The sequence below is a fragment of the Schistocerca gregaria genome, chromosome 1 (assembly GCF_023897955.1).
Source record: "Schistocerca gregaria isolate iqSchGreg1 chromosome 1, iqSchGreg1.2, whole genome shotgun sequence".
NCBI classification, from domain to species: Eukaryota; Metazoa; Arthropoda; class Insecta; order Orthoptera; family Acrididae; genus Schistocerca; species Schistocerca gregaria.
In genome coordinates, this window is record NC_064920.1 from 1,103,311,672 (window position 1) to 1,103,327,923 (window position 16,252).

The 16,252-nt window shown below is 44.8% G+C and overlaps 1 non-coding gene across 1 annotated transcript; it reads left to right on the plus strand.

The window, feature by feature from the left end:
- The first annotated feature begins 863 nt into the window (after positions 1-863).
- Trnas-cga (transfer RNA serine (anticodon CGA)) lies at positions 864-938 on the plus strand. The gene has a single exon. It is a non-coding gene; the product is annotated as a tRNA-Ser (tRNA).
- Positions 939-16,252: the final 15,314 nt, after the last annotated feature.

Here is a 16,252-nt window from a genome sequence, read left to right on the forward strand (position 1 = left end):
TCCTCGCCACAGCGTCAGCACGGAATTCCCAGCCACGCGGTCGGCTGGACCACGCTCTGGGGCTGCCCGTCTTGCTCTGGCCGGTGCTCGCCACCACGTGGGTGCTGACGAGTCGCGGCTCGCCGAGAGGCCCCCGCACGGCCACGCCAACTCCGAACTTAGAATATTTTCAGGGCGCCACAGCTCGCCCGTTACCTCACAAATTACAATTACGAACAACATAAATTGGAAGGAACACATGGAAAATGTTGTGGGGAAGGGCAACCAAAGACTATGTTTTATTGGCAGGACACTTAGAAAATGTAACAGATGTACTAAGGAGACTGCCTACACTATGCTTGTTCGTCGTCTTTTAAAATACTGCTGCGTGGTGTGGGATGGCACGATATCCCTGTGGCGGTTTTTGCTCATCACCAACATGGACAAATGCAATGAATGTGGATGATATGATACTATATGGTATTCTGCGGTTTGAATTCACTCTGCTTTTTTTTTTTTAGCAGTTGCATTGATTTGGTTTTGTAAATGATACTGACAATGAAACTTCCTGGCAGATTAAAACTGTGTGCCCGACCGAGACTCGAACTCTGGACCTTTGCCTTTTGCGGGCAAGTGCTCTACCAACTGAGCTACCGAAGCACGACTCAGACTCGGTACTCACAGCTTTACTTCTGCCAGTACCTCGTCTCCTACCTTCCAAACTTTACAGAAGCTCTCCTGCGAGACACGCAGAACTAGCACTCCTGCACTTTCTTTCAGGAGTGCTAGTTGTGCATGTCTCGCAGGAGAGCTTCTGTAAAGTTTGGAAGGTAGGAGACGAGGTACTGGCAGAAGTAAAGCTGAGAGTACCGGGCGTGAGTCGTGCTTCGGTAGCTCAGTTGGTAGAGCACTTGCCCGCGAAAGGCAAAGGTCCCGAGTTCGAGTCTCGGTCGGACACACAGTTTTAATCTGCTAGGAAGTTTCATATCAGCGCACACTCCGCTGCAGAGTGAAAATCTCATTCTGGATACTGACAATGTTATACACATGTAATTATTCATGCTACAACTTCTCGTGGATAATTATTTTGTTCGAATTGCACAAGAATTCCACCTGACGTAGTGTAATAATGTTCACTATTAGCTGTGTTCATATCACTAAAATTACAGATCGTACAGCAGGTGGCAGTTATAAGGGTCGAGGGGCATGAAAGGGAAGCAGTGGTTGGGAAGGGAGTGAGACAGGGTGGTAGCCTATCCCCGATGTTATTCAATGTGTATATTGAGCAAGCAGTAAAGGAAACAAAAGAAAAGTTCGGAGTAGGTATTAAAATCCATGGAGAAGAAATAAAAATGTGAGGTTCGCCGATGACATTGTAATTCTGTCAGAGACAGAAAAGGAGTTGGAAGAGCAGTTGAACGGAATGGACAGTGTCTTGAAAGGTGGGTATAAGATGAACATCAACAAAAGCAAAACGACGATAATGGAATGTAGTCGAAGTAAGTCAGGTGATGCTGAGGGAATCAGATTAGGAAATGAGACACTTAAGGTAGTAAAGGAGTTTTGCTATTTTGGGAGCAAAATAACTGATGATGGTCGAAGTAGAGAGGATGTAAAATGTAGACTGGCAATGGCAAGGAATGCGATTCTGAAGAAAAAAAATTTGTTAACATCGAATATAGATTTAAAGGTCAGGAAGCCGTTTCTGAAAGTGTTTGTATAGAGTGTAACCATGTATGGAAGTGAAACGTGGACGATAAATTGTTTAGACAAGAAGAGAATAGAAGCTTTCGAAATGTGGTGCTACAGAAGAATGCTGAAGATTAGATGGGTAGATCACATAACTAATGAGGAGGTATTGAATAGAATTGAGGAGAAGAGGAGTTTGTGGCACAACTTAAGGGATTGGTTGGTAGGACATGTTCTCAGGCATAAAGGGATCACCAATTTAGTATTGGAGGGCAGCGTGGAGGGTAAAAGTCGTAGAGGGAGACCAAGAGATGAATACACTAAGCAGATTCAGAAGGATGTAGGCTGCAGTAGCTATTGGGAGATGAAACTTGCACAGGATTGAGTAGCATGGAGAGCTGCATCAAACCAGTCTCAGGACTGAAGACCACAACAACAACAACAACATCAGAGCTTTTATAATCTTTGTCTTCGATGGATTTAATTATTCTTAGCAAATTGCTCATGAAAAGGAACCACAGAATATAACCCACACACAACACTGACGTATGCTAACAAAAATATTTTTCTCTGTGATTCGTCCGTAGTTTAATTTTGGCGTCAGACATCAGCAATGAAATCTTGTTCAACAATAAATACCATCAGCACTGTTCTTAGAAAATGCAATCTGATTCGATTAATTTTCTCTTTTATGAATAGAGTTTAGTATCACTGGTGCACATTTATTTCTTACACATCGGAATATTGTTTACGGTTTCAAGTAATTTAAATTTGCTGCTGTGATAAAAGTTAAGAAGGCGGCCAACAAAAGATAGAGGATTTCTTTTTTAATTAAGATTTTCCTTTGCTCAATAAATAATTAATCATTTAAATTGATGCCACCAATAAAAAATTTAAATTGTTTTGGAAATTCGTCTAACACAAACCCATGCTATTTTCAACTAGAAGTACAGAAGAAGTTGCTATATAATCGCAACTAACAATGGTTTCGCTTCTTGCAGCTATGATAAAACAATTAATACAAAATTATAATTAAAAGAGAAAGTGAATATTCAATAATTAATCATAAATAGTTTTAACGCATTTGGCTCTATTTGTTTTTACCAGCAAATGAACACAAAAGTATAATAATTTTACATTAAATGTTTTTCATTCAACAGACCTCAAATCAATTCGTGTCTTGCGTCAGCGACCTGCATCAGAAGAAGACGACAAAAGGGTACAAAACAAAAGAAAAGAATGGCATAGGTTAACAAAGAATGTGAAACAAATATTGTCTCTGTTTTATGCAATTATCATCTTTTTAAGAAATAATATATCGTGGATATTATATCCCTCTAGAGGACAATCAACAACTGTCAATCAACGCCAAGCCGAATAATTGTTTATATACGGCCGTAGGTGGACCAATGCTATATTGACTTGCTCAGTTTGTGAAGCTCTTTCTCTTGAATGTATCATCCAGTTTTTCTAAAACTGTTATCATTTGTTTGTCTGTAGATGTACATATCTATCGCTTTACATCCTGTGCTCTCTTTGTGCTGCATCTTTTTTTTGCCTTAGAGTGTATAAGCGCAAGAAAGGTAACTCCGAAGAAAGTGAAGAGAACACTGACGACAAATCCTGATTCACCAGGTTAGAGGTTGTGTAATAAGCCAACTGCCCATGCACAAAAATAGACAGCCACCTAAAATATCCATTAATACAAATCGGTTTTCAAATGGTTGTAATACAATTCGTTAACGGAAAGGAAATTGGCATTTTTCATTTGTGTATCTGGACTGTACAGGGCATCCGGAATAGAAAAGAAGAAGTTTCAGTTAATACAATACAGGACAAGTAGTTGCGAATATCTTCAGGAGTTTTTCCATTATTTTAGTGGAGTGGCCGTAAGAGGTAGGCCGAGGTATGTAGTATCCAACATTCTCAATAAGCAGTATCCAAATTATGTAACCACATGGGCAGCACTTAATGAAAACTTGATAAGGCTCAATCTGTGAGCCAGAACCATGAATCCAGTGACAGTGGGAGTCTATGCCACTACTGAAAGTGCACCCTTGAAGGGAAAAGCAAATTTTAAACAGATGCTGATAGAGAATGTAGAAGGCGTTTCAAGTGGCCATGAACTGGCAGGAGATTTTAATACTTCAGTACGGAAAGAGAGGAATGGTAAGGCTATTGGTATCTACGTTGAGGATATCAGGAATGAGAATGGGGAAGTTCGGTGGATTTATCGGGTTAATATGAATTGCGAGTGGAAAATATATTATCGGTTCTCAAGGATGAACACAAATTTACTTGGTATATTCATACAAGAGGGATGGAATCAATTATTACCGAACATTGCGACAAAAGGCCGGTTTAAAAATTCAGGATGTCACAATGAAAAGACGAACTGTTTGCGGAAGTGACCATAATATGGCGAAATATAAAACTTATATCCCTCTACATTCTAAAATAACATGTAACAGCCTAGATCGCATTAAATATTTCATTATTTAAGACAACCGGTTTCGACAGGTCTTGCCGTCATCTTCAGGTCTTTTTTTTTTTTTTTGTAAAACTGTTCATATTACGTTGAACCTCACGCCAAGTTGGCATGTGGTTAAAAATCAGAACATTGTAAATGGTTTGATTCATATGGCTCTGAGTACTATGGGACTTAACATCTTAGGTCATCAGTCCCCTAGAACGTAGTACTACTTAAACCTAACTAACCTAAGGGCGTCACACACATCCATGCCCGAGGCAGGATTCGAACCTGCGACCGTAGCGGTCACGCGGTTCCAGACTGTAGCGCCTAGAACCGCTCGGCCAACCCGGCCGGCTATAAATGGTTTGTCATTACTAAAATATTTAAAAACGTGAAACATCTTCTTCAAAAGGGGTTATATTTATACACTGACCAGATTGAGACACTCTAAGAGAAGATAGTACTAAATACTAATTCCAACAGCGATCATCAAAAAATTGGAGAGGACAGAAAGAACAGTAGAAGAGAAATATGAGCAAATAAAGGCCATAGACAAATCAGCAAAAGAAGCACATGAAGAATACGAAAATAAAAAGATACCAGTACTTCGACATTAAGAAATAACAGAAATGAGTGATAGTAAGAAAATAATCTCATCTGACGATCTTGATTGTGAATGACAGTCAAAGTAGTTACAGGTATGGGACTCTAAACAGAGAAGTGAAAAGAGAAGTGTTAAAAAGGAAAAAACAAAACGTGGGAGGAAGTGTGTGAATACGTAAGGAGGACGACTGGTGGAGCTCGAAGAGCTGAGGAATGGAGAAAAATCAAGTCAATACGAGAGTCTTCTAGAGATACGTTCCATCGTAATATAAGATTTTCATTTTATCCATGGTCTGTATGAGGTAGCTGTAAAAATTAATGTGAATACGGGTAAAAAATCACTAGAATTCAAGTGTGTCGAAGATGAAGGCTTGATCATCTGGGTTAATGTGCAAGAACCTCTAAAGTGACCAGTGTACAGGGTGATTATAGTTAAAGTTAAACTTTCAAAACGCTGTAGAAATAACACCATTAGTCAGAATGACGTCAGAATGACGGAATATTATCGGAGAAGGGAGAACACGAATGGCAGAAGTAAAAAATAGTGTGAAAATTGGTCAATAATTAGTGCTATATGTGTCGGAATACGTAAATGAAGGCCGAGCGGTTCTATGCGCTTCAGTCTGGAACCGCGTGACCGCTACGGTCGCAGGTTCGAATCCTGCCTCGGGCATGGACGTGTGCGATGTCCTTAGGTTAGTTAGGTTTAAGTAGGTCTAAGTTCTAGGGGACTGATGACCTCAGATGTTAAGTCCCATAGTTCTCAGAGCCATATGAATAATTTTTTTAACGTAAATGAAAACACCTGTCATGCGCAAGGTCCATTGACGTTGGAGTAAACACACCACATACACGGCTTTTCCTCCTTTCGCGCCTGCGACGTTCGCCATGACTCTCAATGCAGGATCGCGCGTCTGCTTGTAAAGCTGTATTACACATGTCGCTCTGCAGAAGTTCCGGACACTGGAGGGTTTGAAAAAAAGGCGTTGGTCCGATGACTGCCGTGAGTCTGGAGAAAATGATTCGGAAATTAGAAAACACGGGCTCTTTTGGTGTACAACCTGGTAGAAGGAGGAAACGAATTGATTCGACGTCATTGGAAGCAGTGTCGAGAGCAATGCAGGAGGAGACGAGTGGTGGTGTGCAAACGTGGAGTGCACGAAGAATTGCCCGAACATTGGACATACCAGTGAGCAAGGTGCGTAAAATCCTACGAAACATCCTTCTGTTCTATCCATTCAAAATTACCCACTTGCACGAGATGCTTCCTGTTGACCTGCGACCAAGAAAGACATTCGCTTTAGAATTTCTTGCTCGCATTGAAGTTTACAATGATTGGCCGTGGAAGATTTTGTGGACAGACGAAGGCCTCTTCCAGCTGACAGGATATGTCAATACACAGAATTGTCGAATATGAGCAACGGAAAATCCACACGCAAATCAACCAGTACCACTTCATCCTGAAAAGGTCACTGTGTGTTGAGGGTTTACGGCATCATTTATCATGGGGCCATATTTTTCGAAGAGACAGATGCTTCCGTCACTGGTAAGTGCTATGAGTTTCTTTTGTACCACCAACAGCTTGGATGTGTGAATGGGATCATCTTTATGCAAGATGGCGCACCTCCACACATTGCAAATCCAGTTAAGCAGCTACTTAAACGCCATTTCGGGAATGCTAGAATTATCAGCCGCCATTTCCCAACAACCCGGCCGTCCCGATCACCTGACCTTAATCCGTGTGACTTCTGGCTGTGGGGCTATCTGAAAGATGTGTTCAGTGTTCCGATTCCGAACCTAGCTGCCTTGAAGGAACGCATTGCGCAACACATTTGAACGTGACCGGGAAACACTTCGATCAGTTATGGAACATGTTGTTTCTCGATTTCAACTTGTTGCAGAAAGCAATGGATAGGATACTGAACATGTTTTGCGACAGTCACACGGAAATGAATAATCCTTTTTGATTTTGATTGATTCTTTTTGTGGGTTTTTTTTGTCTCAGGACAATTAAAAACCGATGTGAGTGATGCTTTTTATACGGTTTTTGATCTCAGGACAATTAAAAACTGGCTTTCCCATCCGATGTGATATGACCTTGCCGTGATGGATCACACCTGTACACCCACGCACACTGAGTAGTACAATTTGTTTAATGTCAAACGTACACCTTAGGCATTGATGTATGATTTATTTGTCATTTGTGGTCGAGCACTTTTAAAGTATGATGCTTACAGCGCCATCTATTGCTACATTTTGTAACTATTTATTTTTCTTCTTCCCCCTTCTCCGATAACATTCCGTTGCAATTTTACGTCATTATGACCAGTGGTGTTATTTCTAAGCGGTTTGAAAGTTTAACTTTAATTATAATCACCCTGTAAAATAAATAAATAATGTGGCTACTTCCCTTGTAGCTGTGTCTTCTTGAGACGTTAAGTCCACATCACCTTCAACTGCTAATATAGGCTATAATGGACTGGCACATCTGTATATGGGTATTGGCAACATCACAATGACAACCATCTTCCGGAAAGACACATCTCGCAGAAAAATACGGCAATAACGCGAATGAGCCCTTTGTTAATTTAGGTGTGAAATCAACGAGATACTGAAGAAAACAAATATGATTTATAATTATGGTGGATAGCCTGGAAATCCAAATCCCACCGTGAACAAAAAGCTAATGGTATACTGTTAAGTCATTAAATAATTACAGATATTAAAGAATATCCGAAAAGCTTCTGAAAAAATGACTTGTGCCACCTGTAAGCTGTTCATTTAATGTATTATGATTTCTCACGCAGTGTATGATAATCACTAATTGTTGCAGTAGAGCTAGTTTCTTGCCATTAAGTTGTACATGCAGAACTACGAGGTACTCAGCAGTTCCCAACATGACTTGGCCAGTTTCATGAATATTAAAATTTGCTGTTGGGTTGGGTTGTTTTAGAGAAGGAGACAAGACAGCGAAGTCATCGGTCTCATCGGATTAGGTAAGGACGGGGAATGGAGTCGGCCGTGAGCTTTCTCAGGAACCATCCCGGCATTTGCCTGAAGCAATTTAGGAAAATCAAGGAAAACCTAAACCAGGATGGCCGGATGCGGGAGTGAACCGTCGTCCTCACGAATACGAGTCCAGTGTGCTAACCACTGCGCCATCTGGCTAGGTAAAATAAAATTTGCTGTCTTTATCCACATGACGTTTTATGGGTGAGGTTCAGCGTAAAATGAACACGTTTTACAAAAAGAAAAAAAAAACTGTTAAGGCCTGAAGATGATAGTAAAGTCTGTTGAAGCCGTTTGTCTTAAATAAAGAAATATGTCATGCGATTTTTGGTGTTAAATGTTTTTTAAGGACAACAAAGTGACCCTGTAAGGATTACGGTTTTACCGATTGAGATAAGGAACCGTAAGAAAGGACGTAATCCTACAACGGATGAAAATTGATAGGGATGTCTATGACTATATCCAGTGATATGGTCGTATGGCATTGACAGACGGGAGTCCCTATCTGCGAAATTCGGCCGCTGAGTTCAAGTTTTTGCAGTTGACGCCACAGTGAGTGACGTGCGTGTCGATGATGATGAGAGCAACACAAGACCCTGTTGCTGAACGGGGGAATTCTCCGACCCGATTGAGAATCGACCCCGGGCCTGTTGCAGTGCAATCAGACGTGCTCTCCACTCAGCTAAGGGAGCGGACAAGGCATCAAATAAGAGCTGCTGATGTGAGTAGGCTAAATGAAGGGAGGGTGCGACATAGGATACTAATCACAGGTAAGACAGGTGCTGGACTCGGGTGTATTGTGAGATTCTTCAAGAAACGTAGTCCGTCTTCAAAGGAGATACTTTATAAAACTCTCATTAGACCAATACTTGAATACTGGTTGGCAGTAAGGGATGCATACCAGAAAGGATTAATATATGAAATGGAGAATATCAAAGCTTTATTTAGTAAGCATGAAAAGTCACAGAGACGAACTCCAGTGGCGGACCCTGCAAGAAAGGCTTTCTGCATAGCAGTGTGGTTTACTATTAAAGTTCCTAGAGCGTAACTTCCTAGTAGGGTCAACAAATAAACACTGACTGTGATGAGGAGTTGTGCGACGTAAACGAAAGTTGATAGGCATGTTTCTGGCGTGTTTCTGAAAGATGATTATTCAACTTCTGTGCCAGTCGCGTAAGAGTGGCGCTTTTGGCGTTTGTTAAATAAAAAAAATGTTTGTGTGGTCTTTCTTTAATAATTTTGTTGCCTTTTAAGATGAATAAATTAGCCCCACTCTGAGGATGTAAACCTGGTTTGCTTTAAATACACGCAGTAACTGTCGTGATCGCTAGTCACCTTCGAGATTGGACGAGTTGATGTTAGTCCAGAATGCCTCTTAAGGCGACAAAGACGCCACTATCAACATCTCACTGAGTTTGAATGAGGTCGTGAAGCAGGGCTACGAGAAACTGGGTGTTCCTTCTGAGATATTGGAGAGGGACTTGCAGGAATGTAGCCATTGTACATTACTGCTGGGAGCGGTGATCTCGACAATCTACAGTCGCAACAACACCGAATTCCGGACGGCCACGTGGCACTGTCGAGAGGGAAGATCATCGTGTTCAGTGTATGGCTATGGCGCATCTTGGTTCACCTGCAGCAGGAATTTGAGCAGTGGTTGGTACCATGGTGACACAACGAACTGTTACAAATCGAATGCTTCAAGGGCATATCGGAGCCAGGCGCTCTATAATGTGCATTCCACATACCCCAAACCCCCGGCATTTGCGACTTGGTTCAAATGGTTCAAATGGCTCTGAGAACTACGGGACTTAACTTCCGAGGTCATCAGTCCCCTAGAACGTAGAACTACTTAACCCTAACTAACCTAAGGACATCACACACATCCGCGCCCGAGGCAGGATTCGAACCTGCGACCGGAGCGGTCGCGCGGTTCCGGACTGAAGTGCCTAGAACCGCTCGGCCTCATCAGCCGGCTATTTGCGACTTGAGTGGTGTCAAGCGAGAGCTCATTGGACGGCAGGGTGCAGGCCTGTTGTGTTTTCTGATGAAAGCCGGATCCCACTTGGTGCCAGTGATGACCGTGTGTTGGTTACAAGGCGGCCAGCTGAAGGCCTGCAACAACACTATCTGCGTGCTAGACACTGACCGTACATCTGGAGTTATGGTCTGGGGTGCGATTTCGTATGACAGCAGGAGCACTCTCGTGGTCACCCCATATATCCTGAGTGCAAAAATGTTTGTCAGTCTGGTAATTTGACCCTGTTGTGCTGCCATTCATCAACAGCATAACGGGGGATGTTTTCCAATAGGATAACATTCGCCCACATACCGCCTTAGTAACCCAACATGCTCTACAGAGTGCCGCCATGCTGCCTTGGTCTCCTCGATCATCACATCTGTCTCCAGTGAAGGACATATGGGACATCATGGGACGATAACTCCAACGTCAACCACAAACAACATTAACCGTCCCTGCATTGATCAACCAAGTGCAACAAGTATGGAACTCCGTCCCACACACTGTCATCCGGTATCTATACAAAACAATTCACGCTCGTCTGCCTGCTTGCATTCAACATTCTGGCAGTTACACCGAATGTTAATGTACCAGCATTTCACATTTGCAGCGGCTTATATCAGGCTTAATTTAATTTTTGATCTTGGAATGTTAATCGCTTAAAAATGGTACATAGACAAATGTACTTCCAAAAGTTAATTACTTTATATTTACTATTTCTTGAAACTTCCTGGCAGATTAAAACTGTGTACCGGACTGAGACTCGAACTCGGGACCTGATGGTCCTCAGTTGGTAGAGCACTTGCCCGCGAAAGGCAAAGGTCCAGAGTTCGAGTCTCAGTCCGGCACACAGTTTTAATCTGCCAGGAAGTTTCATATCAGCGCACACTCCGCTGCAAAGTGACAGTCTCATTCGGGAACTATTTCTTGGTGCTGCGATGTTTTTTGCGGCAGTGTCTTACTTCCGCCTACGTACAGCTCGCTAAACCACCATAAAGATAAAATCTGAGAGATTTGAGCCCGCACGGAGGGTTACCGGCAATCGGTCTCATATCCTTTCTTTCAGGAATGCTAGTTCTGCAAGGTTCGCAGGAGAGCTTCTGTAAAGTTTGGAAGGTAGGAGACTAGATATTGGCAGAAGTGAAGCTGTTAGGACGGAACGCGAGTCGTGCTCTGGTAGCTCAGATAGTAGAGCACTTGCCCGAGAAAGGCAAAGGATCAGACTTCGTGTGGCGGTCCGGGATACAGTCTTAATCTGCCAGGAAGTTTCATAGCTGCGCACACTCCACTGCAGAGTGACAGTTTCGTTCTGGAACTATTTCTTGGTGCTGCGATTTCTTTTTTTTTTGCGTCAGTGTACTACTTCCTCCTACGTACAGCTCGCTAAATCACCATAAAGATAAAATCTGAGAGATTCGAGCCCGCGCGGAGGGTTACCGGCAATCGGACTTCCCGCGAACTATTCGCGACGGGAACAAGAAAGGGAGGAAGTGACAGTGGGTCTCAAGTACCTTCTATCACACACCGCAAGGCGTCTTGTTGGAGTATAGGTGTCGATGTGGATGGATACTATCCGAGCGGAAGAATGGGTCGCCCACAACGCAATTGGCAAGGCGATATGAAGGAGCAGGAGCGACGAACATGAGCATCGTGGGAAGTCGAGACATGAGAATATAGCGACCCACTCCACTTGGGAAATTATACAAAGCAGCTGGATTCTCATCTCCTGCATCCCTACGAATTGCGTACGAACATACAGAAAAACTTAAACAGATTTTCGACGAGCGCCACCCGCTGCATGGTTCTTCATGTGGACGTAGCAGACTTAAATCCCGCAAGAGATTTCTCACTAGTGAATTGAACGAGCCTCCGAAGGACTACCCTGCCTCACGAGAAATACCCAGCGGCAGTACATAAAGCTGGAACATTTCGACAACACTGAACCGCATCAGAACAGGCGTAGCACCAGTTAAAGCAAACCTAGTCAAATGGGGTTTCAAGGACGAAGGAGACAACAAATGCGACTGTGGTGAAGTTCAGGATATGGAACACCTTCTATAGTCATAGCGTGTAGGCTTTCACGGCCGGCGTCTTCAGTAATTAAAACTTCCGGGCTAAGAGGCCGTTGTCCAATAGTAGAAATACTTCTCCCTGACGTTTCGTTGCCAGCTGCGGGCAACATCATCTGCGGTGAGTCTACGACTGGCTGCTAGGCCGTGGAGGTCCTTTTTATACAGAGCGCGTAGAGGACGCCACCACTCGTCACGTGTTGTCAACAGTAAAGCTATCTCTGGCTGGCGTCATTACTCTCGATCGAAGGTAATCGATTGTCACATCTTTGTACATAGTCGATTGCCATATCTTATCTAAATTCAACCTTCTTCTTTAAAAAAAATACACTCCTGGAAATGGAAAAAAGAACACACTGACACAGGTGTGTCAGACCCACCATACTTGCTCCGGACACTGCGAGAGGGCTGTACAAGCAATGATCACACGCACGGCACAGCGGACACACCAGAAACCGCGGTGTTGGCCGTCGAATGGCGCTAGCTGCGCAGCATTTGTGCACCGCCGCCGTCAGTGTCAGCCAGTTTGCCGTGGCATACGGAGCTCCATCGCAGTCTTTAACACTGGTAGCATGCCGTGACAGCGTGCACGTGAACCGTATGTGCAGTTGACGGACTTTGAGCGAGGGCGTATAGTGGGCATGCAGAAGGCCGGGTGGACGTACCGCCGAATTGCTTAACACGTGGGGCGTGAGGTCTCCACAGTACACCGATGTTGTCGCCAGTGGTTGGCGGAAGGTGCACGTGCCCGTCGACCTGGGACCGGACCGCAGCGACGCACGGATTCACGCCAAGACCGTAGGATCCTACGCAGTGCCGTAGGGGACCGCACCGCCACTTCCCAGCAAATTAGGGACACTGTTGCTCCTGGGGTATCGGCGAGGACCATTCGCAACCGTCTCCATGAAGCTGGGCTACGGTCCCGCACACCGTTAGGCCGTCTTCCGCTCACGTCCCAACATCGTGCAGCCCGCCTCCAGTGGTGTCGCGACAGGCGTGAATGGAGGGACGAATGGAGACGTGTCGTCTTCAGCGATGAGAGTCGCTTCTGCCTTGGTGCCAATGATGGTCGTATGCGTGTTTGGCGCCGTGCAGGTGAGCGCCACAATCAGGACTGCATACGACCGAGGCACACAGGGCCAACACCCGGCATCATGCTGTGGGGAGCGATCTCCTACACTGGCCGTACTCCTCCGGTGACGTCGAGGGACACTGAATAGTGCACGGTACATCCAAACCGTCATCGAACCCATCGTTCTACCATTCCTACACCGGCAAGGGAACTTGCTGTTCCAACAGGACAATGCACGTCCGCATGTATCCCGTGCCACCCAACGTGCTCTAGAAGGTGTAAGTCAACTATCCTGGCCAGCAAGATCTCCGGATCTGTCCTCCATTGAGCATGTTTGGGACTGGATGAAGCGTCGTCTCACGCGGTCTGCACGTCCAGCACGAACGCTGGTCCAACTGAGGCGCCAAGTGGAAATGGCATGGCAAGCCGTTCCACAGGACTAGACCCAGCATCTCTTCGATCGTCTCCATGGGAGAATAGCAGCCTGCATTGCTGCGAAAGGTGAATATACACTGTACTAGTGCCGACATTGTGCATGCTCTGTTGCCTGTGTCTATGTGCCTGTGGTTCTGTCAGTGTGATCATGTGATGTATCTGACCCCAGGAATGTGTCAATAAAGTTTCCCCTTCCTGGGACAATGAATTCACGGTGTTCTTATTTCAATTTCCAGGAGTGTAGTTCAAATGGCTCTGAGCACTATGGGACTTAACATCGGCGGTCATCAGTCCCCTAGAACTTAGAAGTACTTAAACCGAACTAACCTAATGACACACACATCCATGCCCGAGGCAGGTTTCGAACCTGCGACTGTAGCAGTCGCGCGGTTCCGGACTGAGCGCCTAGAACCGCTAGACCACCGCTGCCGGCTTCTTCTTTCCTGTTAAAATTATTTTGGTGTTTAAAAATCTCTACAGCCTCTCTATACATGGTGTTGTTGTTGTCTTCAGTCCTGAGACTGGTTTGATGCAGCTCTCCATGCTACTCTATCCTGTGCAAGCTGCTTCATCTCCCAGTACCTACTGCAACCTACATCCTTCTGAATCTGGTTAGTGTACTCATCTCTCGGTCTCCCTCTACGATTTTTACCCTCCACGCTGCCCTCCAATGCTAAATTTGTGATCCCTTGATGCCTCAAAACATGTCCTACCAACCGATCCCTTCTTCTAGTCAAGTTGTGCCACAGAATTCTCTTCTCCCCAATCCTATTCAATACCTCCTCATTAGGTACGTGCTCTATCCACCTTATCTTCAGTATTCTTCTGTAGCACCACATTTCGAAAGCTTCTATTCTCTTCTTGTCCAAACTAGTTATCGTTCATGTTTCACTTCCATACATGGCTACACTCCAAACAAATACTTTCAGAAATGACTTCCTGATACATAAATCTATATTCGATGTTAACAAATTTCTCTTCTTCAGAAACGCTTTCCTTGCCATTGCCAGTCTACATTTTATATCCTCTCTACTTCGACCATCATCAGTTATTTTACTTCCTAAATAGCAAAACTCCTTTACTACTTTAAGTGTCTCATTTCCTAATCTAATTCCCTCAGCATCACCCGATTTCACATACGTGCATAATAATGCGATGTCTTGGGTAGCACGCTAGTCTCACTAAATTTTATTTCATCGTTACCCGTTTCAAAAACACGTTCCGACTGGGACACACGAACAAATCGGCTGTAGCGGAACATGTTTTTGAAACGGGCGACCATGAAATAAAATTTAATGAGACGAGCGTGCTAGCGAAGACATCGCATTATTATGCACGTATGTATAGAGAGGCTGTAGAGATTTTTAAACACCACAATAATTTTAACAGGAAAGAAGAAGGCTTGAAGTTAGATAAGATATGGCGATGGACTTTGTACCAAAGATGTGGCAGTCGATTACCTTCGATCGAGAGTAATGACGCCAGCCAGAGATAGCTTTACTGTTGACAACACGTGACGAGTGGTGGCGCCCTCTACGCGCTCTGTATAAACAGGACCTCCACGGCCTAGCAGCCAGTCGTAGACTCACCTCAGATGATGTTGCCCGCAGCTGGCAACGAAACGTCAGGGAGAAGTATTTCTACTATTGGACCACGGCCTCTTAGCCCGGAAGTTTTAATTACTGACCTTCTATAGTGCTCCATCTGCCCCACAAGGGTGTACCCTTGAGGAACTATGGCTTGAGAAGAGAGAAACATTGGACTTGGCCCGACATTAGGCTGAAAGGCTTTGAAACAAATCTCCGGACACGAAAAAGTAAAGTAAGCGGCCGATTGGCGGAGAACACGATCATAAAGTGAAGCACGTGAAAAGCGCCCCACGTCGCACGCCAGACTGCTTTGTACCGCAGGTGCGGGTATTTCCTGCCGGCTTCAGCGAATCGCGCCGCGGCCGGCGCCAGCTGCCAGCTGCCAGCTACCAGGAAGACGCGGCGGTACCCACTCACTCCCTCCCTCCCTCCCTTCCAGCCCCAGCGACCCACTGCGGTTAGTCATTTCCCGGCTGGTCGGTGAGCAGCGCCGCAAGCATCCAGGGCGGTCATCGCTCCACCGTCGCCGCCCATTCTCATTCCAGCCGGCGCTCCAGCCGCTGCGTGTCCAGCACGGGGATGGCAGAGCCCCACTGGAGAGCTTAACGTCGCCTTGTCGTAGGGCTCCCGCGTGAGGTACCGTTTCTACCATTCCGCACAGCGCCGGTTTCAGGAAATCAGGCGGTTTCTCCTCAGTTCATTTTGCAGTTTTATATGCAGATGTTGTCATCACACATTAAGAATAGTAATGCAAGTTACAAATGTCACATACACTACTGGCCGTTACAATTGCTACACCACTAAGGTGACGTGCTACAGACTCGAAATTTAACCTATAGGAAGAAGATGCTGTGATATGCAAATGATTAGCTTTTCAGAGCATTCACACAAGGTTGGCGCCGGTGGCAACACCTACAACGTGCTCACATGAAGAATGTTTCCAACCGATTTCTTATACACAAACAGCAGTTGACAGGCGTTGCCTGGTGAAACGTCGTTGTGATGATTCGTGTAAGGAGGAGAAATGCGTACCATCACGTTTCCGACTTTGATAAAGGTCGGATTGTAGCCTATCGCGATTGAGGTTTATTGTATAGCGACATTCTACACCTACACCTACATCCATACTCCGCAAGCCACCCAACGGTGTGTGGCGGGGGTTACCTTGAGTACCTCTATCGGTTCTCCCTTCTATTCCAGTCTCGTATTGTACGTGGAAAGAAGGATTGTCGGCATGCTTTTGTGTGGGCTCTAATCTCTCTGATGTTATCCACATGGTCTCTTCGCGAGATATACGTAGGAGGGAGCAATATA